Genomic DNA, 27,991 nt, shown 5'->3' with positions numbered 1-27,991 from the left:
TTCCTTAGGAACTCCTATTTACTTGAGCAAGCCATATAGGCAGTTCCAAGGAGTGATTAAGCCCATTCCAGATCAAATTTCCTTCTGACTGAGCTGCTGTTGACTACATATGGAATCCCAATTCTGGCACATTAGTGAAGAGCTTAAAGTTCAGTGGGTCCAACCTGAGTCTTGCTTAAATACTGAATTTCAGGTGTACAATTTTAAAACCATTACTTCATGGGATTCTCAGTCCCTTTTCAAGAAGCATCTTCACTCATTGCAATGGTTTGAGTTACAGGCTTGTCCTGGTTTCGGCTGGGATAGAGTTAATTTTCTTCCTAGTAGCTGGTACAGGGCTGTGTGTTGGATTTAGCATGAGAATAATGTTGATAACACACCGATATTCTAGTTGCTGCTAAGCAATGTTTATACTAAGTCAAGGACTTCTCATCTTCCCATACTCTGCCAGCGAGGAGGTGCACAAGAAGCTGGGAGGGGGCACAGCCAGGACAGCTGACCCAAACTGGCCAAAGGGATATTCCATACCATACGATGTCATGCTCAGTATATACGCTGGGGGGAGTCGGCTGGGGGGCAGCGATTGCTGCTCCGGGGACTCGCTGGGCGTTGTCAGCGGATGGTTGCATCACCTCTTTGTTTTTGTTTGTTTGATTTTTCCTTCCTGGGTTTTGTTCCTCTCTCTCTCTCTCATTGTTTTACTTTCCATTACAATTTATTATTCTATTTTTTCAATTATTAAACTGTTCTTATCTCAACCCACGAGTTTTCTTACTTTTGCCCTTCCAATTCTCTCCCCCATCCCACCCGGGGGGGAGGGTGAGCGAGCAGTTGTGTGGTGCTTAGTTGCCAGCTGGGGTTAAACCACAACAAGGCTTTAATGCTTTTGAAATTCCTACTGTGCATCTGCCCCAAGCCTGAATGCATATTATCATTATAATCTGATTCTTGAAGAGTTTACATTTCTTTGAAGGGTTAATATGATAGGTTTCAAGTTCCTACATCACTTAAGTACTGCCAGAAGATTTCCTTTAGGAGGACTTAAAGTCTTGGCCTTAGTTCGCCCTGAACACCTGTACTTTTCTAACAGACAGTAAAAAATATTTCACAATGACAGCATCTACCTCCCTATTCCACTTTCCCTGATAGACTGTTGCTTTTAACAATAATCCAGTGCATTGCTGGTTTTGCTAGTAATCTTCTGACAGGAATGCTGGAAATGGGTAAATGCTAAGCTAGCTTGCATTGTGTAGGAGAATCCATATGCATTTGCCTCTGAGCGCAGGCTATATGGTTATTTTGTGTATGTGCAGCTCAACTGTAGTAGGACTACACATCCAAGATGTGGTGCAGCTTTCAGAGCTGTGAATTCTGGTATGAACAAGAGCTCAGAACACAAGCATAACCACTGGAATTCATATGGGAAGGTGTTTTGCTAATAAATGGTAACAATCTGAAAAAAACATTCTCTAATAAAAAGGAATTCATAAGGTAGAAGCTATTACAACATCAGTAGAGCTGCCACACTTGACACGTGAAATAAGGTATTAAAATAAAAAAGTAATGAAAGTAATTATTAGTACTTATAAAACCAAGATGAGGAAGGGAGGCATATAATTAATTTTTAGCCTTTAAGACACAGGATCTAACAAAAAATAAATCTTTAATTTTATGAGCCTTTTTTGAAGAGAATGGCTGAGACAATCTCTGGGACAATAGTGTAGGTGTTTATATGCCGGAACATGTAAGAAAACAGGCCTCCCCTAGGATAGTCACAAGGTAGGTGTCTACACTATAGAGTTGCAATTTGTTTTTTTCTTTGCTCCCCAAAATTGAAAATTAAAGCTAGTTTTCACTAACCCTCCCCCCCAACAACAACTACTGACAGCCTGATTCCACAATGAACTCTGAGCCTATCCCCTCTTGCCAGATGCACCCGAGATCCTGACGGGATACAAATCAGCATGGATACTGTCCTGTGCAGAACTTAGCAGAAACAAGCACGAACAACACTGGAGGAATTCCCTTCGCTATCTTTAGTACCATATTGTGGTTTAACAAAAGCAACACTGCCAAACTGCTTCTACTTTGCTGGTTTTCAGATGTTTTACATTATTAATACCTTTTCAGTATATATTTTCTTCTGTCATTGCTCATGTTAAGTCTTTTCACCTACTGCAGAACATGCCAGATTTCCTACTTATTGCATCCGAAGTTTCTAAACTCACCAGGATTGAAGCCTGCAGCAGAAAACACTACTACAATTGACGTCAATAAGCAAATTCAGCGTGCGTAGTGCAAGTCTAAGAAGTTTTGATTTTCAGTATCTGACACTATTTTAAAGATGATTCGTGAAGTCAATATATGAAGTCACTTCAATGTTTAATAAACATGCTAAAGTATAGTAAAACTTGAGATGTACCCGATCTGTGTAAGGGATTCCAAAAAGTACACATAAGCTATGGATATTTTATATTCTAGGAACACTCTTGATTTTTAAAACTCCAGTGCAAAATTATCAACACAGTAATTTGGATGTTTGTTCTCCAGTTTTTGCTGCATAGTAAAATTTAATTTGGGGTTTGAAACGTACTGCTATCTCTGTTTTTTTAATTTCATTTTTAACCTGTTCTGGTTTTTAGGGTGGTAGAAGGCATGGTGGTGATTTTTTTTTTTTTTTTAACAATGGCTAACCTACTATTGCATTAGTGAACTGTATATCAAGAAACTATACAGCTAAAGACTGTTTTTGCATAACTATTTCATGATTTGCTACAAAAGCTGGCTAGAACTTTGTTGTTAAGGAAGCAGCATAAGAATGACCACATCTATGACTAAATAGCAGCCTTGTAACTAACCTAGTATATGGGGTAGTATACAGTTGCCTTGACAGAAGAATAAATGGATACTTATCTCCGCTCAGGGGACTGGGAAAGCTGACAATCATCTGTTACCTAGCGTGATGAATATCCCGTTGCTTACCACATGTCTACTGATTTTTAATGCGCAGTGATGTAAAATGACTGTCTAGACCAGGTTTTCTTCCATCATATTAGTTCACTCAGAGATCAGGTGAGCAGCTTAAAGAAGGCACTTCATATTAAACACAATCACTGTGATCACTCTTAATTTACAATTACAGCAGAAAAAACAGGGCACTTCAACAATGTGGGAAGATGTGGTTTATTTGGGAGACTTCTCTACTTACTCCAGTGTGCTTTTATTGACTTTCTGTAATCCTGTACCTCGTGACTGCTTTTATCTGTACACTGCTCTTGTGCTGCCTGTGCTGAAAGAGAGAAAGGAGTTGTGCTGGCGATTTTATTTATATGTAGGTCAAGCAGTAGAGGTCATCAGCACCCAACCAAATCCCACCTGAAGAGAACAAAGGAATCTATGCACCCTATATAAAACCAACTTACTGTATATCTCCTTAAATACAGTCCTTTGGGAAAAAAATTCTCCCAGCGGAAGAAAAAAAGATATATTTAAATAATGGACTCGTTTTGGCAGAAGAACTACTGAAGAGGTGTCTGCCTTCCCAGTCATTCTAATCCCAGTGCTAGAGTTCATCACCTTCTTAACTGGTGTAACATAACTTTTTATGAAATCAGGTTATAAACTTATCACTGAAATGAGCTGCATTCAAAGTATTGCACAAGCAGCTACACTGTGCAAAACCAGCTTTTACTGATAAAACTTCAACAACATTACGAATGATTACTTTTGAAACATGAGTGAAAAATTTGGAGGAAAGGGGAAGATTCAGATACAGCTTTGGCAGGAGAGAAAAATAAAGCATAACCTTGTAACAGGCTTCTTTTTAAAAAAAAACCCAACCAAACACTCTAGGACTAATTGAAAGTCATTAATGACTTCAGGTGAGAGGGATTCCATAGCTCAAGAAAAGTGAAGAGCCTGGCCTCCAAGTTACTGTGTCTCTACAGCATGGGGCATATTCTCCACGAAATGCTCTGGTCCCCACGTCATCCAGACATGTGCAAATGGAGGGGTAAGGCAGGTCCCACCACTACGGCTGCAGATCCATGTGCCAGCCACGAAGCACCTCATGCAGTACCCTGCCCCACAGTGTAGAAAAAGCCTCTCAGATTGAAGATGTCCAAGTAGTAAAGATGTCCAGATAGTAAAACATACAAGAAAACTGTTTTGCATAGGTGCAAGGAGGTTTCATATTGCGTATTTTAACTTCACATCGTTGCTTGGGCCCAGGCAAACATGGTATTTTCTGCATGACAGCCATGGCAGCATATACCACAAAACAGTGATTTCTTTGAATCTTCAAGTCTTCTGTGCTTTCTGAGGTAAAGGGAAAAAAAAGGTTTGTGTGGGCCACACAGTGGCATGAAGGGAAGTAACTCTGGCTAACTTTTGGTGAGGACAGCTAGTTTCCTCAAGTTTTGTCCCTGCCTGTGGAAAGAGACCAGCAAAGCTTTCTTCAGAGGGCAACCACAGGGAAACATCAGAACCTGCCTGGCCCTTTGACAACACTGTTCTTTCACACGTTAAAGTGGCCACCGAGAATGGCCCAAGTAGGCTAGAATTATCATTTGTTAATACCACCCTCATCTTCTGCTGTAAAAGTTAACAGTATGAAGTATTTAAAAAATGCTACTGGAATCTAATTTTTATTCCTCAGGAAGCAGATCCTGTTAAAGTGTGCATCTCTGAGGATTCTTACAATGAACACTCTATGGTGTATACACATGGTTAAGACTACTGATCTGAAACTACGAGGGTATATTAAGTCTGAAGGTTGTGAACAAAATAGTCATTTTCCCATTTCCTACAAAGGCTACCGAGGACAAGTCACCCAGTTCTAAAGTTGGTTCAACTCGATCTAGGATCCTGCCTTCACCACAGGAAAGGTGCATCTCCTTTCCTCGTCACTTCTGCTTCCCCCGTGTCAGGTCTACTGATCACTTGATGTGGGGTGAGTTGGACCCATCTACTGGTCCAAATGAGGTCTAATCCTGCAACTAAGACCAAAAACTAACACCTGTTTTTGCATATACATGTTCACTTAGATGAGTGTTATACTGACTCAAAAATGACCGTGAAAATGCGGGGATAGTTAGCCTGCAGTTCATATGGACTTCATATGCAAGCCAGTTGTTTTCAAAGGCTAAGAGTTCACTATATCTCTAGCCTAATGTGCTTAATTACACCACTGAAAACAAACAACTAGTCAGACGAGCTTGTCTGAGACCTTGGTATCAGCTGTCAGCCTAGTATTTCTGTCTAGGTCAGAAGGACTTTATCCTTCTGAAGAGCTGGCAAGCTAAGGAAGCCTAGGTAGGACAACTGATTAGCCATGTAAGTTGCTTCACACAGTGATATAGCACTGAATAATTCTGAAAGACAGTTTTCCTTAATATTCCAAATGATACCATCTCCTGCCAGAATATTCTAATAATTTTTTTTCTAATATAATGCTCTGTAGCTTGCAGCTTCAAACAAACAGTAATAAAGAAAGGTGACAAATTCTGCTCTTAGCTATACAACCTTTATGCTGCTCTAGACACTGACTTCAGCAGTATTCCTACTGCTCTCTAACAGCAAAAGGAGGAGATTGGGAAATGGGCACATAGGTGAATGAAGGTATTTAAATAAATTCTGACATTAGGAACAGGGACAAATTACATTACTCAGCCATACTCAGAAGAAAAATCCACCTGGCACTTCCAAATAAGAATGGTCTGTCCATTTATTACAAACACTATGCTCTGTATGAAAAGGGCAGTACGAAGCACAAAACAGTAACAGTTTTAAAAACCATTTTCATCATTGGTATTGGCTGAAGATGTGTCACTGCTGCATTAAAGCTACTCCCAATCTCTAAAATACAGTAACAAGAAACCTAACAAGTTACCAAATAAGGTCCAATTTAAAAGGGAACTTGAAATTAAGTTGTAGAGTTAGCAGTAAGGAAGGAGTTCAAGCATGCTGCCCAGTCAAAACAGAACAAATTCCCCACAAAGACTATTTTAATTCCCAGTATTATTTGTCAATGTGAAAGGGAACACTGTTGAAAAATAAATATTGACTAATATAGGGTCAGGTTTTCTAGACTGAGTATCAGGATACCCACAGCACAATACACAAACATGGCAGAAAATCGGAATACTGCACCTGTAAGAATCAAGCAATTGAAAGCTTTACCTGACAAAGTCTGGTAAACTGCAACCGTGTCTCTATTCATCCAAGTATCCCTGAAGCATCTGACAAATTCCTTCAGAGATGAGATACCATGTCCACCGTAAGGTTGAAACCCCCTTATTTTCAGAAAAGTAAATTCAATCAAGATTAAAGCTGGCCTGCTGTGCTGCAGGCATGGGTGGGTGGGTGTGTGTAAGGGGGATAAAAAAATAAAAATCGCACTGCATCAATACTATGAGAATCTCTGGCACGTGCAAAGGCTTGTTTTCACATATACAGGTAAATGTCCATTTGACAGTCACTGAAATATTTGCACCATTATAAAGTTTGAGACAACTTCCTGCTTCCTTCCTTTCCTTCAGTTAGGCTTTCCCCCCACACAACAAACTTCACCCTTTACACCTACCGATGGCTTTGTAGGACTTGCTATTGGCATTGCTACAAGGTTCGCTTTGAGGATACACTGGTATCCTGAGGCACACCAGTGGCTGCCCCACCACAACTGCTGAGGGAGCTGCCCTTTCCTCACCTCTGCAGCGCAGCTTGTAGTGTCCCAGTACCCGCCAAGGCACAGCTATGGAAAGCTGCTCTGAAGCTTTCAAGCTGACAGGCAGAACATCGGCACAGAAAGACAGATGACTGTACCAAAGGTCTTAATGAAGGTAATGAAGTTCTCCATCCTTTCAGGCAATGAAATTGCATCCCGGCAATTAATGAGCAGAATATTTGACGGTACCATGACAGTGTAGTTTAGTATTTTCTAGGGCATGCTTCCATTACAGAAACAACGGATTATGCCAAAATTAAAGATGATTTAGCCCAAAACCTCAAACGGTCTAAGATACAGAAACATCCTCTGCCAGAAGAGCAGCTAAAGTTTCTTACAGTCTTGATCAACATTTGTCCTACTTCATAACCTCATCGGTATCAATCAAGTCTGTCAAATCGCACTGAAGTACAGGGGACAGTTTTTCTCAAGATTGACTCAATTTTTAATAAAGATTTAACAGTTCTTACAGGACCCTCTTGTTACAAATATGTATATTTCAAAAGAGTCTGAATCCACCTTTATTTTGATAACAAGTACATGTAATTTTTAGCATGTTTAAGCAAAAAGCAGATTTTGCACTTGTGCGTTTTCCTTCACAAACAGAACAAAATTCATGTATCAGATGAACAAAAAGAGCAAAGACACAGCTTCTAAGAAATGATCTGCTAATAAGCAGTATCATTGCCAGCTCTTCATTAGCTAGTTCAAGCATTAGAGATAACACATATTTAGACAACTTGACTTACAACAGGTTAAGTTTATTGTCCTTCCTACCACCTCTCCAGCGATAATCCAATACTGGTAGAAATGAACTACTAGCTAAGTATACCATTGCTGAATGAAAGATTTGGGACCCAGCTCCCTACTCACCTGGTTCTGCAGCACTCTACCACACTGAAATAAAGCAGCTAGCAGTAACATCTCTGGTAAAATTCTTTATTAGAACAGTATTCTTGGTTACAAGAAAACTCTTTTTCACTAGAATCTTAGTAGGCAGGCACAGCAAATATGAAAGTGAAGGAAACATTTAAATGATCAAAAGAATGCTAAACATGTTCTCACTGGCAGTTGAATTGCAAAAAGCCAATTATTAACAAGCAAAGATCTATGGTAGGCTTTCTCGGCAGGTAATGTACTTGCAACCCAAGGACTGAAACTGTCACTGAACATTGACCAATAATGGTAATGTTGAGAGAAAATGATGAAGTCAGCGCTAAAGTTAGGGCACTGACTTGCCGCTAGACTGGAAAATCTAGAGACCTAGTTTGACCTCTCATGGCCCTCAGCATGAACACAGACAAAGTACAAAGTATCAACATTGCAATATGCACCTGCAATATAGATGAGAAAATGCAGCGTGCATTTGAGCAACAATATTTTAATAGTGAAAATATTCCTCAAGTTCATCAGTAGTTAGAAAAAAATAATGATTTAAGGAAGATTTTTTTTAGTTTTATATTTCACCCTCATGACTGATTTTCTATTTCCTCTATTTGTCTAGCTATCATATCCATGGAATGATAAACACCGTCTGAACAGCTGAGCCTTCACCACATGCCCTCAAATAGTTCTGTCTTGTTATGACTCCAGCTAGTCAAGTTATTTTCAGCAAAGGTCATCAGTTCTGGAGTCCATTACAAAGCAAGAAAAAGAAAAAATCCCACTATTTATCAGTTTTTATCTATTACAGCTGTCAAGGCACAATTATTCTAAAAAGATATTTGATGAGCAGCCTGAATTGAAGTGTCAGGATAAGCCCATTCTTATGGAGAAACAGATTTGTTGTTGTTGTTGTTATAGCTTGTTGTCCTTTTCTCTTCCTGTAAATCCATATCCATAGCTAAATCTATGCCCTAATTCAGAAATCAGATAATTCTCATGCAGGTCATTATGGTCAGAAATAAGCCTATTTACAAAAATCCAAAGGCATCTGGTTCAAATGGAGGTCTTTATATTGCAGATTTTGAGGTATGACACACCAGCTTAACTCTCCATACTCTGACTGTACCTACACCTCTTCCAATTGTGTGCAAATCCACTGTGAAGCTTTACTCAATCACAATTAGTCCAACATGTGTCTTGTAAATATGCACTTGGATTTTGAAATGTAATTGTGCCTCATACATTGCCTAGAAAAAAATTAAGTGCTGTATTTATTCCACATAAAATCTTTGGAATGAATAGTAAAAACAAAACCATCCTAGCTTCACTTTTTAAACATACCTTGGGCTGACCCTGTAGGGACAGAGAGATAGTTTAAATTCCTTGCTTATTCCAGACACAGAAGAGGCCACAGCCAGACTGGAACACCATGAGGTCTCATCTCAGGAGATACTGCTTTGCCAGCAGAGAAGTGCCCGTGTCAAATGGACTAAAGCATTTAACTGAGTCCACGTAGACCAAATTGCTATGCTATTGTAAATCGTGTGTGATCATTACTTGCCTGGATTCGACTGAAAGTAGCAACCTAGGCCTATATATGCTATTATCTGTTTTTTGGCCTGATCGCTTCCCCACACATTGTTTACAGTCAAAATATTTATTAATCAAAATGCAGCAATCTATGGTTAGTAATTCCCTTAGTCTCTAATTCAGAGTAACATGATTTGTCATTCCTTGCTTCTATGTGGAATAGAACAATTCTACTACACAGTACATGCAAACGTTATACAGAAAATAATCACGTAGTGACTTTTATCAGTGTCAGTGTGAAAGGCAATGACACTTAGCCAATAACAGCATTAAATGGCAGAAGCTGTCAAAGAACTGACTGAAAAACTAAGGTTTGACATGTCACAGTTCATGTCAGTAACACAGCTATATCTGAAGGGCCAAGCCAGCTACTGTGATCTAAACTGAGTGGTCTTACACTGAACTTTGATCTTGTTTTCTTTATTTGTCCACTTGCCCAAAGCAGGACAGTGATTTGCATGGTTATGCGAGCAATCTTGGTATTGATTATTAGCATTAGTAGCTCTCAGTGCCAGGGCTACCATCACTGTTTCATTACACTTGGTACTGTCCAAACAAGAGCATACATTTTCTTTGTTCATCACCTTTTAGCAGTGTATTACTTAATAGTGTATTACTATGAATTTCCAGGAATAATTTCTATCAGTTTCATATAAGGGGTATGAAAATTTCTGTATCATTTGAATAACTATGCCAGAATCAATGCATTTCCATTGACTTAGAAGTGCATTTAGGAGATATTATCATGTTTGCTCATTACACAATTTAATGAAAAGTTAATCCATGCAATCATTTTTTTTTTTCTTCACCTGAGGAAGAGTTACTGCTGTGAGTTTTCAGAAAGGAATTTACAAGTCTTAAGTGTTACAGTGTGCAACTCACGCAACAGAACATGAAAGTTATTCGCAACAACTGTGAAATTACACAGTGATAACAACAGAGAAAGAACTATACATCAAACATCTGCTTAAGATACTGTAGTTACAAAGGGAAAAGAAAACAGGAAGGTTTACACACAGAAAGGTTATTGCCTCTAACTGAGTATAAGAACTCCATCAATTCAACAAAACACAAAGTATCATTCAGTGCCACCTACTGCGCCAGAATCAGAGGTGCTACCTATGAAGGATTCAGGTTTTTATATTTATTAAGTGGTTCATTCCAATATTATTACAGTTGTATAACAGATGGGAAAGATGTTCTCTTTGCAGAAAGAGATACTGATTTTAAAACCTGCCTCATTTCTATTTGGTGAGGAGCATGTGATCAAGGAAAGTGCATCTTTGACTGCAGAAACAAAAATAATCCTGAAACCTCAAAAGAAAAACAATTTAGAATTTCTTAATGCGTCTAAACATTTTTCTCAATCTAAATGTGGCAATTTATGCAAGAGCCTAAAGATAGTATTTTGAGTTCATATAAAACAAGGGAATAACATTTAAAATAACTTAAAACACTTACACTACCTATCACCTAGTGCGATTCTCTCCCAACAAACATTTTGTCCATGTCCTATTGATTTCCTCAGTGTTTATTCATCCTCACAGATCAGACTAAACATTGGGTCATGTCATTTGTGACCAGATAGGAAGACAGAGTTTGTCACACTGAATACTCAAGTATTCTGCAAGTGCGTAACAGCAGCTGTTTGTGACAGTTCGATATGCCCAGACACATACATGAATCTCTTAAAGCCTTAAGAATAAGGACAACCTTTGTCCAGGTCACTCTGGCTTGCCAGATAATTGACAGACAAGTTATTAAATTCAATGAATAAACATTTTGTAGTAAGTAGTTCAACCAGCTGACTCAAAGGTCTTTCAAACTTGCACTGTTGTGTGTGCTGGCCTGTAAAGGACTTACTCAAAGGAGCCCAGATTTCCACTGGAAACAGTTCTCCAACTCTAAATAAACGTTTTGGTCCAGCATATTCTATCGCTAAGAGTGGAACAGACTTCCAAATTTAGAGCTTTATTTTGACATTACTGCTTTTTATTTTACCTGGACCCAAGGAATACCAAGATCTGAAAATTTAACAAAAGCATGCTCCTTACCAATGTCACATCATAACAGTATTTTCAATCTGAAATAAGTTGACAGGTTTTGTTCAAATTCTGATTAGAAGTCAGCTCTTGGCTCATTTCAGCTCTTCTACCCACTCCTTATTACAACTATATATATTTTAATACATATCTAGACAGATGCAAATGTTTCTTGACCAATCATTTGGTTTTACAAGCAAATATTTGGCACATCTCACTACAGAAATCTAGGCATTGTAAGTCATTTGGATGAGACTTCCAAGATCACAGGAAGACAGATCAACACCATGCTGACCTACCGCCTGTCACTTAAGTGTTTTGCTAGAAAACCACCACACAGTCAGCTGCTACAAAGCAAGGAGCCACACAATTATTTCCAAGTCAGTGGATTTATGTTTATCCTATTTACATAAAGGAGGGAAATCCAGATAGGGGTGGAGAGGCCAGCATATAGCAAACTTCGCCACTAGCATATACAAACTTCACAGGACATCAAGTTCTGGAGTTCAAAGTAATTCAGTACAGCCCGTTTGGAGTACATCTATATGCTCTTCAGGAAGTCAGACATTTGCCTAGTTAACATTTTTTGAGCCTTTGAATGCCAAGCTTTTTTTTTTTTTTTTTTTTAAATGGGCAGTTGATGATGGTGCTTTTCAGAAGCATCACCCTTAAGAGAAAACTGAATTCCAGTTCAAACAGTAGATTAAACTGTACATCTGCTCAATTTTAATAAAGCATCTTTCATTTCATGCAAAGCCATTACTGTAAAATGCTTTGTGTGATTGTATTACTGTTAGCCACTCCAAAAGGTATCAGTATGAAGCGGTGATCTAGCTTTAAACATTGAGTTCTTACATTGCAGGTAGGCTTCTAGGAACCTGCCTGCAGATACAGTTGGGACATACTTGAAGGAAGATTTTTCAAAAACTTTCAATATTAGCTTAATTCTGCTTCCAGAAGTCTAAGGTCATTTTTAATCACTGTTTCTGTCACAGGCAAAAGCAGTGTCTTCCAGTACATCAGAACGTCCCCAGACTTTAACCCATAGCATCTAAGTTTTTTTAACACATGCATTTCATATCCTCATTTTTAACAAAGTCTTACTTAAGTTTTATTCTCACTTTTAAACTGTTACTTTGGGCCTGAGCTGTAACATTCCAAAAATCAGCCATCAGCTTCCCTTTTCAGCACTGGAAAGCTTTGTGCAGGACCCAGAGGGGAAGCAGAAACAAAAGGTGGTTTTGCTTCTACTCCATTTGGAGATCCAATGGACCTCTGACAGCAAGTTCCAACTGCCTTTATTTGGCTAACCATCACTGTAGAAAGATCAACTAGCTAATTCTATACATTGAAGGGTATGAAAACTATTGAAAAATTCCTTCTACTGGTAAGAACTCGACTGTACTGAAAGACTAAGGGTTATCAAGACTGAGGAGCTGGCTCTCCAAATCAACTGTCCCTTCACATGAGCAATACAGCTTATCTTCCCATTCTTGCCTCCTCTGCTTCCTTCCCTCGCAGGAAGTAAATAAGATAATAGTATCTTATTAGATATATATACCATTTATCTCCGCTGTTCTCACTTCTACTTCCTTTGACTTTGGAAAAGAAATCCGCTGCTTTCCAGAAGATCCAGAGACCTGAGAGAGATTCAGGGTCACACATACAGTTCTGCTGCATCCAGTTGCACTTCACCTCTTAGTTCACTTACTTAGATCTATTGAGATGAATCACACAAGTGAGTGAATCCTACACAGGTGCCTCATGGAGTACTTCCAAAGTTGAGAGGCTTCTTGCACACAGGAATTAGTCACTCACGCTTTTAGCTTCAAAAGGATGGAGCCGCTACTACATTTGTCACCTGTCATTTTTGCACAGACGAGGGAAGATATGCATGTCAAGAGTCTCCTTTGCACAGGTTAGATCCTTTTTAAATGCATTTATACTAAATGATTTTTTTATAGGGAACAAAAAAACCTTTCTGTGGAAGAAGTCATTAGCAGTCTCAAGTGTGGAAGCAGCCTAAGTGCTCAAGTTGCCTCCAGCAGTAAAGACGACACAGCCTTCTAAACAGCATTAAACATTTAGGGACATAAGCCACTAATGAAACATACTAATTCTTAAGCCACTAATATACGGAGACAAATGCGGTCTTACATACAAACGTAAGCTGGTAATGCCTTATGCGAGCCACCTTCAAAACAGATTAAAGCATACTTATTAGATGTATGGTAAAGTGCTTACTTAGGAAGAGACAGTGCATAAGCATGCTTTTTTCTTTAAAGTACAAGCGCACAGGTGGCTAAACAGGAAAATTCTCTACTGCATATCTTGCAACTTTATTACCAAATCCGTATTTTTCAAACTCAAACACAAGTTAGAGTCAAATGAAACTCAAAGCTCGAGGCAGAAGTGAAAATTAAACTACTCCTGTACGTTTCATATGCAAAAAATACCCGCTTTTGACTGTCAACTGTTACTTTTTTTTTAAAGGTGGAAAATGAATACTGAATACTGAATAATGAATGCCGGTTCCTAGTTCATTTAGATCTATCAAAAGGTCAAGCACAGCCTAAGCCCCAGAGCCAAAAAAGAGGCATTGCCGTCTTTTGTTACTGCACAGGAGCTAAGCAGATGCCATAAAAATTGCACCCCTCTAAAGCAGCTAGTTACATACAGAATCACATCACAAACTTTTTCCAGAGCTATTGCCATCTGAGAATAGCACATGGCCAGGTAAGTCCAGTGCAGACACAACTCATAGGTCTCACATAAGAATACACATGCTCTCAGCACCTCCAGTTTGGTATATCCCCAATCTGAGGCTAATGCAAGGAAGAGGCACCTGCACGGTGGCCTTTCACTCCGATTAATGTCTTCTATCACCAGGTCTTGCTCTCCAGTTTTCAAAACACCTTTTTCTTCTCCAGCATTGTCACATATTAAACCCATGCAGTTTCAACATATTACTATGATCTGCTGATATAATCCTGTCACTTTGGGATTCTGCTCGTGGATCAGAATCCCGTACAGAATCCCATACAGAACAGATACTATAAAACTCTGTTGCCACCAATAAGTGAATTGAACTTAGACCACTCAGTGGAAGCAACATTGACACATTGTGACTAAACAGTATATTAATTGAAGATCGTTATCAGCATGAAGCTTTTGACAAGAAATCCAATCTATCACGATCTATTGTTTCTCAAAGTAACAGTTCAAGTAATATCATACATACATACACTGGCAAGAAGGAAACATTTTCTGAGTCAGTCTGATCAAATAATTCCATCATGAAATGCTTATAGATACACTTGCCTCCCACCCCTCTATTTGAGCTCACAAAGACAATAAGGAGGGAGCACGTTTATGTAACTTAAATTGTTCTGAGCGAGCCTTTATTCTTCACACGCTAAGAATTACAAACAATGGTGTTAGGCCATTCCAGACTTAATGGGTTCCCTGGGACGACATCATTAAGTAAAATGAAAAATCCAAATACGAAAGTTTATTTTTTTCAATGTATTTGACACCACCTTTGGGAAGTGAACAAAGACACACTGTCAAAAGCAGAAACCTGCACAAAATGTTACTGTGTGTTCCCCATGAATGCAGAGGTATACTTACTCAACGAAAGAAATTCCACTGCTCTCCTGAGATTTCCTCCCCTTAGTTGAATTTAGTGCCAAGTTCACTCGGCTAAAATTTGGGTTGTATTAGCATGCCAGATACAAGTTCCTGTAAGTCAGGTCTGTTACTCAGTCAAAAATTAAGTGCCAAGCAAAAACTTGGTCTTATATAGTAACTTCAAAGTTACATGAATTAAAAAATGACCATTAACAGACCATCCTTGGCCCGTACTTTACACAATTCAAGCGCTGCTTTTAATTGAAAATACTTGGTAAATATTTTGTCTATTACACAGCCTAATTTTGTGTGATTTCTCCTCCAGCTATGTCTTTTGGACAGGTTAAGGGATCACAAATTTCTACGTTGCTCAAACAGTAACTACAGTATGGCCTCTGAAGTGTCTTAAGTTCCTTCAAAAGCTTCAGCTTCTTCTGAAGTCTCAGGTGACAAATTCTTTTTATATGAAAACCATCAATGTAAGACAAGTGTTCACTAGAGTGTGGTCAAAAGAACTTAGGAAGTACAGACAGGGTGACTGATCTGCAGGACCAGGGAAGCAGCTTTATATGTGACAGCAAGACAGGAACAGGGAAGATCTTAAACCAAGAGGAATATAATTTAATTATAAATGAGAGGGGAAAAAGAATAGAAACTGTCTCATTTGAAACAAAGTATGCCTGGTACCGAAATTCCCATGGTTTCAAGTGGATGCCTACATTACACTATCAGTATCTGCTACTGTAAGGAAGAACAAGCAGACTTAGATCCATGATTCTCAAATATCAGAATAAAACATTACTGCAAACATTACAACTGAACCATTACAACTTGGATTACTTTTTCTGAAAAACTGTTAAAGAAAATTCCTGGGTTTTTTAGACAAAATTCTGTATTTTTAACAAAAATATATGCTATATGAAATGTATCCACAGACTTCAGATTTTCTCTTTTTATCCAAAAATAAGCTGGAAAGCCTCTTACTAAAACTTAAATGAATTGGAAAGCCCCCAAACAGCTTTTATGTAAAAGCACTGATCTATTTTTTTTCCTATGAAAATATAATTCATAACTACTGCTTTACATTAAATGTACAACTACTTTTAAATATGACCTGGGTTTTCAATATATTTTTGAAATAAACTAACGTTAGTGCTATAGCAAAGCCTGCAAAATGAACTATGCGGAACCAGGGCATGCGCTATGTAAGTACACAGCAATTGTGGTAAGCCGAAGCACCACTGCATATGTGATCAGATGGACTAGGTATATATAGGCTGCCATTTAATGCTAGCCAATTGCTTAGAAAAGCCACAGCACTGAGCAAAAGATCTGCTCTTCCAAGATTTTCTTCACTTTAATCGCAATAAAGAATAAAAATAGAAGGTAGAGGACAAAACTTTCTTTTGTTTGGGTTGTATACAGTTAACACTTTGTAATCAAAGAAAAAAAATTTGTTTCAAGCAGTACAATCAAAACCCAAAGAATCTCTGTAAGCCACAAATATCTTTAATAGAACTGTTACAGAATTATATTATCAAATTAAAGACAACTAACAAGCATGCTTACTGTCATATGAAATAGGCACATCACCAAGAAAAAATATACTCTGACATGACACAGAATATACTTTGCAATACAAATTCTGAAGTTAATTCATTAAATTCAGAACATTCAAACAGGTAAATAATTTCAAAACAGAACAATCACCAGTTTTGCTTTAAAATATTTAATGATTTCATTACAGCAAACTGAGAACAAACTATTAGATAAACAATTAAAACCCCACTTATACCAAAGTACCATCAGAATCATAGGTACTATTTTGAAGTTTGTAGAAGCAGCACAGTAATGCCTTTGCAGATCAGTCTTCATACTTCATACAGAGCATGCAGCAGAACTACTAGCAAACAGAAGCTGGTTTTCTCTGAACACTAATTAGAAACTCAAGAATGCAAGTCATGAGGGCAGGAAGAAAGACAAATCCTTAAGAAAAATATGACTTACCAGACAGATGAGTTTAGCTGTGTCTCAAATGCAGAGGAAGTAAGAAATTTCTGTATATGTAGATCTTGTTTATTTAGCCCTTTATGAAGGTTTCTCTCAAGAAATTAATTTAACTCACATGTGAGAGTCTGCAAAAGAAAACGAGAAAGAATCTGAGCTGCTGGCTGATGTTTTTATTCTAAGAACATTTGAGCTATTTTCAGCAGCAATGGGCTTGCCTACAATCAAAATGAAAATGCAGTACAGAATAACCAGCCTCCCAACCCAAGCTAAAAAAAGATAAAAAAATCAGAAAATCCATAGCAAAAAACTTTGTTCATTGTCCCAATTTTTATTTAAAGAAACAGAGAGCAGGGAACAACCACTGTGGATGATGAATGAAAATACTGTTTAAAGGAAATCTGGGACCTTGAAGACTATTACCTGTAGCTCAGGAAATGAACCACCATGGATATTTTTTTATGTGAAAAACACGCTTTCAGTTTGGTCATCTCTGAAGATGCTTTGCCTTTCTTTACACAAGGGCTCATCTGAGATGGAAGCACTTCTATTTGCATTTAAGTGCATCATATCTGGCTGCTATACACATCTGAGGACAGGACAAATCAGTTTACCAACATTGAAGCCAGTCTAGTTTGTATCTTAAGCTTCCAGTTTCAGCACCAGTGTTATTTTGGAAGCTTAGTGCCCTGAAGCTGCTGGCACTCCATTTTTTCTACCAGGGCCATTCAGTGACATGAAAAAGATCTCCCTGCCCTCTTCTGCCACATCCCCAACCAGCCAGCTTACCCTTCCATAATGTAAAAATATTGGCAAACGTAAAGTATCAATACAAACTAATGACCATAGGAAAAGACCCAAAACCATCTTAATGGGTACATAGAAGCTAATTACTTTGAAGGTAAACTAAGTCAGTGGAAAACCACCACTGTTATTTAACTTTTTGCAGCTTCTTCTGGTAGAGGAGACGCTTCCAAGATGTCCCTCTATATATCGCAGCAATTCTGACAGACACAACTTACTTTGCTTCACCAGAACAACCTTTCATACATGTCCACACTGCTAGGCACCGCCACTGAAAAGCTTGTTACTTTTGTTCAAGGAAAAGTTATGAGATATGAAGTTACTCTCTACTCAAAACCTAAAACAGGCTGGTGTGGTAAAATTACAAAATGTTTCAATATCCATTAAATTTCCAATCAAGTCTGCTTAAGCACACTCACTTGAAAACGTTTTTGAATGCCATGGGTCACCTAAATTTCTGATTTATTTGTGAACAGTAACTATTTGAAAGTTATACTGACACATGAAACAAGATGCCAGACACACAGGCTATTTAGTAAACCATTAAAATAGTAAAATTGTTAAAAACAAACACAAAAAGCCTGTTTGTTCCTGAAGACTCATATAAAAATCACTAGCTATAATACCCTTATAACAATAATGAAAAAGCTGCCGAGTGTGAAAATATACCACAAATTCTTTCTGGATTAGCTCAAAAGCATCCCTTCCATTTGATCCCAACTATTTTTAGTGTTACTGCAGTTAAAAGCAGCTACAACAACAAACACAACCCCACAAACTCTAAATACCAACCACTTAAATTAATCATTATTGCTGCTTCATTCCCAATGGCTAGTTTAGGACTATTATTACCACAAAACTAGTTCACAGAAGTTAAAAAGCTCAGTCTATATTTAACTTGAGATCCATGCACAAAGAGATTTAAGGACTCCAATAGCTTAAATTTCAGACAATGTATGAATGTGTGAATTATAGCCAGCTTGAGAGCTGTAATGGTCAGGTGGAACATGCAGTATAGTTCGTAAATAAATACAAGACCTGTATGTATCAGACAACTAGTGTCAGATGCTACGTTACCTTACTATCCATAATGCTTTCATCTGGTGGTTACAAGCTAAATCAACAAATATCTGTAGGCCAAATACTAATACTACGCAAATATGAAAATAGCAGAATGTGTTAAAATCATTATTAGCAGTACCAATTTACTGCTGAAGTAATACAACACACAATGCTTTGCAGCGCAGCATTTCTTTTCTGAAGCACTTTCTCAGAAGGCAGATTTACCAGTAGCTGATTTACCATCAGCGCTTAAACCATTTTGGCACCTTGTTTCTTCGTACACTTTCTGCAACTGTTTTTTGTAAATAACAATTTACCTATTAGTATTTCTAGCATTTACTAAATGTGACCAAAGCACTGTTTCGGCATATACTGAGATGTGCTTTAACTACTGGATATAAGTTGGATGACCTTTATCTACAGGAAACATTAGATGCCATAAATATCATACATACCATCTAGGTCTCAAAGAGAAATATATCTGTATGTTTATTAGTAAAACAGACAAATATGTCACTACTACCAAGATTATCACCTCATGCTTTTCAGAGACTGATGATAATCATATCTCCCATTTTGTGGCTATCAGCAACACTAAAATCAAGCATATAATTTCTTTAGTGGCACACTGCAGTGCAATTTAATCAATGGTTAGTATTAAGCAATTCAAACATGACCAAGAAGTGTACAGTTCACGCTGCTAATGTAGGTACTTGGTGCAAGTCTCCAAGAGCTCCATGACCAGATGCTACAGGACAGAGTTCTGATAAACCAGAAGAAAGAATCTTGATAGATGACACAGAAAATTGTTCAACGTGCTGATAGACGAAAGAGCTGCACACCTGCTCCACTGCACAGATTCATATAAAGGAAATCTCGACTTTTCTAGACCTAACCTTTCAAACACAGTTGAGTCACTGAAGCTTCACATGGAATGGCTGAAGAAGAATCCTCCTTTTGAGAAGTCTCCCTGTGTACATTTCAAGATATGTAGATGAACACTGTACAACCAGGTGTAATGACATTTTTCTTTGTATTATTCTATACGTGTTTCTATTCGTATCTTTTAATAGTAGTGGAATACCTTCTGGTAACATGATAATGTGTCTAAATGAATCACACGTTACCTGCCCCAGGAAGAAACAAGGAGTATGGATAAGAATTTTTTCATTTTTTATTTTTTCCAAGTAACCATGTTTCTTAAATTTGAACTGAACTATGCCAGATAACATTAAATGCATTTAACATTAGAAAACGCAAGCACAATGCATGTCCTGTGCATTTGCAGAAGTCTCTTAAGAGAGTTCATTCACAAAACTGACCATTTCAGTCTCTGAAATGAGTATTTCCCAGATTACAGAAAAAAATCTACAGAAGGACAGGAGGGAAGCTATCAACCACATACTTTGTCCTGGACTTCAGCTAGTCTTGCTGAAGAAATGTCTTAGACACATATGTTCTGAAGGATCTTACAAATAAGAATGAACCTTTTTTCAATGTCTCAGGTGTGCTTTCAGTACCTTCCACTGCTGGAAAACAATGGAGCTATGAAGAATTGCGGCCATTCTCCTGGACAGGATGGAATACCTAGTTACACATGGATCATATAAACCACTACTTGTGGTTGTTCCTACATAATGTAAAATAAACAAAAACCGCATGGACTCATGCGTTAACTGAACCTACTGCCAGGGATGCCTGTCTTCAGACAAATGCATCGTATGCCTATAAAGCCAAAGGATGTAAATAGATGGGAAAAGATTAACCTCCAGTGACATCAGTTTAATTTCTAAAGTTCAGCCAGATGTTAGTATTTTAGGCTTGGCATCATCAGATGAGTTGTAACCGGCCTTCACCTATGCTCAGTATGAACATGCTCAGGAATGAAAGGGTGACAATGGTCACAAGTTGATCAGAACACGTACCTGAACAGTCTGTTTCTTGAGAATTGCTTTGAGGTTCATTTCTTTGACAGAAATAGTCAACACCTCACTTAGAACATTTCTGCTCTATTTCGCTCACAAGATATTTACAATTACCACAAAACTACTAAAAAGTTATTTATTGATGGCCAGTTTATACTTTTTCTCCTACTTAATATATTAGGATCAATCATTATGTGTTAGCATAGGAAATCTGGTATAAATTTTCCACCAGTGAGAGCTTCATTTTTATATATAAACTTCTTTCAAGAAGAATAAAAAAGGAGCTGAGGTAATTTTTCTCCTACTCCAAAATTTCTAGGGCCTCGTTAACCATAAAAGCTTCTTAAATTCTCACTAGGGCAAATCTATGCACTGATCAAAAGCCACAGTAAACTTCCATTAAAATACAATAATCAAGACTTGACTGAGGATTAACAGGTAGGAAATTTTTAGGTAGGAAAGCACTGCAGACAGCTTTCTTCTATATTAACAGTTCTTGCCCTTCCTCCCTATCATTAAATGCACTTGACATTCTAGCCAGCTTACTTCTAAATACATCTTGATGCCCTATGTCATCATGCATGCCTCAGCCCCATGTAGTGGCGATAGCTTAAGAATTGTCATATTAGAATGACAGCACATATAACAATGACTACCAATACACATGCAGTTTTCTTTAGTTGGATATGTATGAAAAGGTACTTCAGAAATTTCCTAGACCATCATATGAAAAAGAAGAACTGAAAAGCCTTCAACGTTAAAAAACCCACATAAACAACAAACCCTGAATTTCAGTCTCTTTTACAGTTTCATTAGAGCTACACATTGAAAAAGATGGATCATCTATTGAAAAATAAATTGACTCAAGCTTTCAGAACATAGGATTCAATATTGCAAGAAACACCATGTAGGCAGCCAAGTTACTGTGATAGTTACATCGGACACTTTTTCCTAACCCTAAAGAAAATAAGTTACCCCAGTGAACTACCCATGGTGATTATGTTAAAATAATTCAAAAACTCACCCAGAGTGGCTACAATGCAGTCTTGCTCTTATGTACATATCTGTCCCAGCACACATGGCAATAGAATCTTTGGTCAAGACATTTCAAGAAGTGGGAAATGATCTCGATGAGGGGATCGAGTGCACCCTCAGTAAGTTTGTAGACGACACCAAGTTGAGCGGGAGTGTTGATCTGCTCGAGGGTAGGAAGGCTCTGCAGAGGGACCTGGACAGGCTGGATCGATGGGCCCAGGCCAATTGTATGAGGTTCAACAAGGACAAGTGCCGGGTCCTGCACTTTGGCCACAACAACCCCATGCAGCGCTACAGGCTTGGGGAAGAGTGGCTGGAAAGCTGCCTGGCGGAAAAGGACCTGGGGGTGCTGGTTGACAGCCGGCTGAACATGAGCCGGCAGTGTGCCCAGGCGGCCAGGAAGGCCAATGGCATCCTGGCCTGTATCAGAAATAGTGTGGCCAGCAGGAGCAGGGAAGTGATCGTGCCCCTGTACTCGGCACTGGTGAGGCCGCACCTCGAATACTGTGTTCAGTTTTGGGCCCCTCACTACAAGAAGGACGTCGAGGTGCTGGAGCGTGTCCAGAGAAGGGCAACGAGGCTGGTGAGGGGTCTGGAGAACAAGTCTTATGAGGAGCGGCCGAGGGAACTGGGGTTGTTTAGCCTGGAGAAAGGGAGGCTGAGGGGAGACCTCATCGCTCTCTACAACTACCTGAAAGGAGGTTGTAGCCAGGTGGGTGTCGGTCTCCTCTCCCCAGTAACTAGCGATAGGATGAGAGGAAATGGCTTCAAGTTGTGCCAGGGGAGGTTTAGATTGGATATTAGGAAAAATGTCTTTACTGAAAGAGTGGTTAAACATTGGAACGGGCTGCCCAGGGAAGTGGTGGAGTCACCATCCCTGGAAGTATTTAAAAGACGTGTAGATGCGGCACTTAGGGACATGGTTTAGTGGACATGGTGGTGTTGGGTTGATGGTTGGACTCGATGATCTTAGAGGTCTTTTCCAACCTTAATGATTCTATGATTCTATCTACGTCCCTCAGGGACAATGAATTGCAACCTGCGTGAACAGTACAGAAGTGACACACACAGCATTTATCACTGCTTTGTGGCTTCATAATTCGCATACTGAAGCTCTAGTTAGAGAACTCTCATCTTTAACAAAACTTTTGAGAGTGATGTTTGCTGAAGTCCATACAATGGAATTCTTATTTTTTTTTTATTGGTCTGTTAGCACATCGGTTTCCCGCATAAGCAATTCTGTTCTCCAGTATCTTAATATATCCCAAAATAGCTCTCCACATTAAAAAAGCAGAGTGCTCCACGCTGCCTAAAGAGTTTTTTTTTCCATCATTTCCTTCAAACAATTAATGGTGGCCAAATGATGGCCCACCTCACTAATATAATTAGGTAATAATAAAGTTATTAAACTTTTCTCTCCAGGTTTGGTCTAAGAGTGTTTCATCCTATATAACTCTAGAAAAACCTGGAAACTGGGACGGAAGACCAAAAAAGAGGAAACTTGGAATTGTGGGGTTTTTTGGCTTCTGTTCCTCAGAAAGCACTTAAGAGCCAGCCGAGAGATATCAGGCAATCTCTGATCCAGCAGAGCATCCAAGAAGCCTTCTGAAATTGTTACAGAAGTGTTTTACTGATAACTCACACATTTGAAAGACATGGATCAAGACATCAAATATGAAGAATCATGCTCTCAACTTCATTAACACCAACTGACTTTTGTGCAAAATAGCAGATGTTTGATGAAGAGTTGCCTCTGCTATTGTTCTCTAGAACAGCAGATCTGCGTTCTCTTTAAAAGACACCATCTGTCTTTAGCTATATTCAGTTCTCATTTTTGACTTTGGAATTTGTTAAGTGTGCTCCCCCCACCCCGATTACAATAAAATTTTGTCTGGTGATAGAAAAAAAATTATGTAAAACTGAAAGCCCTAGCCAGATTTTTGTGAAAGATGTTTTGTAAATAAGCAACTCTGCCATCACAGTAAGTTGAGTTTACTACACAACTTAAAATTTGCTTTTCAGGAATCTTTATATATCTGAGAACTTTTACAAAAGCTACAAAGTGTCACTGACTGTCTTTATGGTTAGATGTTTCTGAAGATGTAAAAGGCTTTGATATAGACTCAGCATCTACGAATTTGTGATCTTCTTTATGCTTTTTTGAGATCTAATATACTAAAATCAAAACAACATAAGATGCTTATCAAGACAATACTACCTCTGGAGGATTAATCTGTTTTCTAAATAGAAGCTGGAAAGATGGCTAGTACCAGATTTTCTGCCAGTCACCTTGGGCAAAACTGGATTGAATTTTATTGCTGTAGATTTAGTTTGACATCTAAGGACTCAAAACCAATGTTTTGTCAGTCATTGAAATGGTTATACTTTTTAATATGTTTAATAAGAGCATTATATAATATAGAATCCTTTAAAAATTACAATACTTTTAACTGAGCACCAAATAAATACATTAAAACATAAGGAGACTCTCAAGCCTGAAGTGAAATCACATGCATTTAAAAAACCGCCAACTATTAAAAGCGCATTATCTAAATATTTAAAGCCTCTTGGTCATCTATTGTAACCAATTCCAATACTTAACGCTAATTTCATATAACTGGCAGCAAACCATACAGCTGCTCTCCTAATGATGTGAAAAGCGACTACAGTCACCGCAGCTATCACTATGAAACTGGTCCAAGAGAATGATATGCCTGCTAAGAGCACTATTTTGCTAGTAAAACTAACTTTCTCTGTTCCAAGAGTAAACAGTTAAAAACATACGGGGAAACAAATATGAAAAGGCTTTTTCAGGAAATGGAGAACAGAAGCTTATTGTTTATCTTGCTCTTGATACACACTGCTAGTCCATTGTTTCAAGAACTTTGTACAAGGCTATTTGTCTTTCAGACTCATTTTCTGCTAGAATGTGTTCAACTACTGTGTAAGATTGTGGGGTTTTTTTTTGGGAGGGTGCTGGGGGTGTTAGGGAGCAGGGTTTCCTTAAAGCCCTAAACCTCTGACAGGTAAACAAGCTAGGACTCTAAACCTGCAATGCTCATTGTGACTTACCAACTCAAATGACTGGGTTTGTTGAACTAGCTGCTCAAAAGGATTTTTGAGCCCAAATCCAAAATGACAATCTTTAAAATACCCAGTTTACATATACTCAAATTCCTAAGCATCTATATATCTTTTAACAGTAAAGCTCCCAGTTACCTCAAATTCTCCTGCTGGACCAAGCGAGCTGTGTCTCACCTTGATGAAACCACTTTGGTGACAGCTGTCATGTACAAACTTGTCTTTTATCAACCTTGCGTCTGAGGCACAAACATCTATAAGACATTCTCAGGTTATTTTCACTCTTCATAAAAACTGTGGAAGATGGTGTTACCCCACCACATTTTATTTTTTTAAAAAACACTGTACTGATGGTCATTAAAACATCTGCCACAGATACTGAAAAGCTGGATTAAATTTCCAGAAGGATTTACAGTCATATCTCCCACTTCGCTGACACAGAATACTAAGCATCAAGCTACTGTCTGTGCTTTTGAGGACATTGGCCCATCTTTCATAGAGTAATTACGGACTTCATGTGGCTCACAGAGCAAGAGCCTGATGGTCTCTCTTTAGCTTAATAAAGAGAATATACCTAGGAGAAAGGAAAATTTGAGTGACTGCCTCTCCTCTAGTTACTCTGAAATATTAACACCTGAACAATATACTCTGAAATATTAACACCTTCTGACAGTTGTCCATGGATAAGACTGTGCCCGCTTCTCAAGGAAGAATTGCCATCACTAGGCTCTGAGGCCATGCATGCTCCTGTGCACAGCTGCCCCTCTCAGTCTCAAGCTAGCCGGTCCACGCAAAGCAAAAGAAATTCACAGAAGAAACACAAGTCCCAGTTCCCTCCCTTCACTTCACAAAGATTTACGTTACAGAGCACACAAGGCCTAATGCCATTCTGCTCTTTCTTAAACCACTAGATTATGGCCAGGCCAGCTTTACACCTCCGCACTCTGCATTGAGTTTCTATTCCAATTACCATGACTAAATCCACAAAGGAATTTAGGCTTCTCAATAATTAACACAATGGTGTTCAGCCAATTTGCCAAGCTGCCAATTTAGTAAAGAAAAAAATAAGGGACCTATATGAAAAACAGTCCTTAGCTTTACCAATCAAGTAATTTTACCATTTTCTGCTACTCTTAGCATAGAGGGTAGGGAACAGCAGACCTACCGCAACTGAAGCTTTCAGGCACTGAACCCCAGGGTGAAGGGAATGATACTTGTCACCTCAACTGAGTACAAACCCCTCACTAGAACAACAGGTAAAAGCAGTGTAGAGAACCATCTTTCCTTAAATGTTCCTTTAGTCAGTTTATCCATTTTGCTACTATAATCCTCTTAACTGAAAACACAACCTAAAGACATAAGCAACTGCGTAAAGCTTTGAAGGCTTCCAGCTATGGGTAGATAACACTTCAGCATTTTAGAATACAAGATAATACTGGCAGAGTCTGATATTTTTCTGATATCTCCCCCCCCCCCCCCCCCCCAAGAGACTGATCTCAAAGGCAGTATCTGGTTTTCAGCAAGACCCAACATTTGCATTTGGGTTTCCTACCTCTAATTGCAACATAGGATATTAACATCATAAAAACAGCTAAAGTCAGCCAAAGGTTATTGGGATACAATTGCTTCAGCAAACTCTCAGTTTGCTGCTCACAGTTTCACACAATCATGACAGTTATTAGTCCTTCAGGCTGCAAAGAAGGTAGTTATTTCAAGAGCTCAGGTACATGCCACCAGTGGACTCAAGCCATTTGCAGCTACGCTGCCTCCACCTTTGCCCACCTTCATGTTGCTTATCTGTGAGAAAAGGTGCTACCAAAATGCCTGAGCCTACCAAGCCAGCTCCTGCTCGCAACAAGAACTCCAAGAATGCTGTCACCAAAACCTGAGAGAAGGGCTACAAGCAACATATAGCAAGAATAGCAGAAAGGAGAGTTACTGCATCCATCAGTACAAGGTGCTGAAAGAGATCCATCATGAGACCGGTATCCTAACCAAGGCCATGGGCATCATGAACGCCTTTGTCAATGACATTACTGAATGTATCACTGGACAAGCATGTTGTCTGGCACATCACAAAGAATGCTTGACCACCAGTTCTTGAGAGGGTGGAGTGTGCCACGCACTAGGAGCTGCCCAGAGAGCTGGCCAAGCATGCCATGCCCGAGGACACCAAAGCTATCAGGCAAATTCAGCAGCTCTAAGACTTAAAGTGTGCTTTTGCCCAAGCACTTGGGGGTATTGGTGGATAAAAAACTGGACGTGAGCTGGCAATGTGTGCTCGCAGCCCAGAAGGCCAACCGTATCCTGGGCTGCATCAAAAGAAGTGGGGCCAGCAGGTCGAGGGAGGTGATTCTGCCCCTCTACTCTGCCCTGGGGAGACCCCAGCTGGAGTACTGCGTCCAGCTCTGGAGTCCTCAGTACAGGAAAAATATGGACCTGTTGGAGTGGGTACCCAGAGGAGGGCCACAAAAATGATCAGGGGGATGGAACACCTCTCCTCTGAAGAAAGGCTGAGAGAGTTGGGGTTGTTTAGCCTGGAGAAGAGAAGACTCTGAGGAGACCTTATTGCAGCCTTTGGATACATAAAGGGTGCTTATATGAAAGAAGGGGACAAACTTTTTAGCAGGGCCTGTTGCGATAAGACAAGGGGTAATGGTTTTAAACTAAAACAGGGCAGATTCACACTAGATATAAGGAAGAAATTTTTTTACGCTGAGGGTGGTGAAACACTGGCACAGGCTGCTCAGAGAGGTGGTGGATGCCCCATCCCTGGAAACATTCAAGGTCAGGTTGGACGGGGCTTTAAGCAACCTGATCTAGTGGAAGGTGTCCCTGCTCATTGCAGGGGGGTTGGACTAGATGACCTTTAGAGGTCCCTTCCAACCCAACCCATTCTATTATTCTATGATTCTATCTGCACCACATTCTGGCAGAACTTGAAGTCAACTTGAGTTCTCCTTATGACCACATGCTTCTACCCCAAACCACATGTTCTTATGCCTTTGCACAAGTTGTTTCTATAGACTGATTCTGAAGGGATGTGATAGAGGCACAATTCTAAAATAACACCTCCTTGCTATCTCCATTTTTGGTAGCCAGTATGACACATGACAAAGGGCTACACACACTTTTCAAGAGATGCAGTGTATAATTCTTATGAAAATGAGGCCTTTTAAGAGATCCCAATTCATATAACAAAGGCC

At 39.0% G+C, this 27,991-nt stretch overlaps 1 protein-coding gene and 1 pseudogene across 25 annotated transcripts in view; one reads left to right on the top strand and one right to left on the bottom strand.

Moving 5' to 3' along the window:
• The window catches only part of SORBS2 (sorbin and SH3 domain containing 2), a 263,818-nt gene that overhangs the window by 130,983 nt on the left and 104,844 nt on the right, over nucleotides 1–27,991 (bottom strand). For 20 of the 25 annotated variants that reach the window (XM_076336373.1, XM_076336377.1, XM_076336384.1 and 17 more), the window contains exon 1: nucleotides 16,879–16,893. The gene's annotated coding sequence lies outside the window, so the exon portion shown is untranslated. Of the gene's footprint in view, nucleotides 1–16,878; nucleotides 17,007–27,991 lie in introns of those variants that run through there. The other 5 variants (XM_076336382.1, XM_076336381.1, XM_076336380.1 and 2 more) reach the window with 1 other exon arrangement.
• LOC143159969 (histone H2B 5-like) lies at nucleotides 26,606–26,989 on the top strand (annotated as a pseudogene).

This window comes from Aptenodytes patagonicus, chromosome 4 (assembly GCF_965638725.1).
Source record: "Aptenodytes patagonicus chromosome 4, bAptPat1.pri.cur, whole genome shotgun sequence".
Classification (NCBI taxonomy): Eukaryota; Metazoa; Chordata; class Aves; order Sphenisciformes; family Spheniscidae; genus Aptenodytes; species Aptenodytes patagonicus.
The sequence above is the reverse complement of the archived record's forward strand: the minus strand, read 5'-3'. Positions and strand labels throughout refer to the sequence as shown.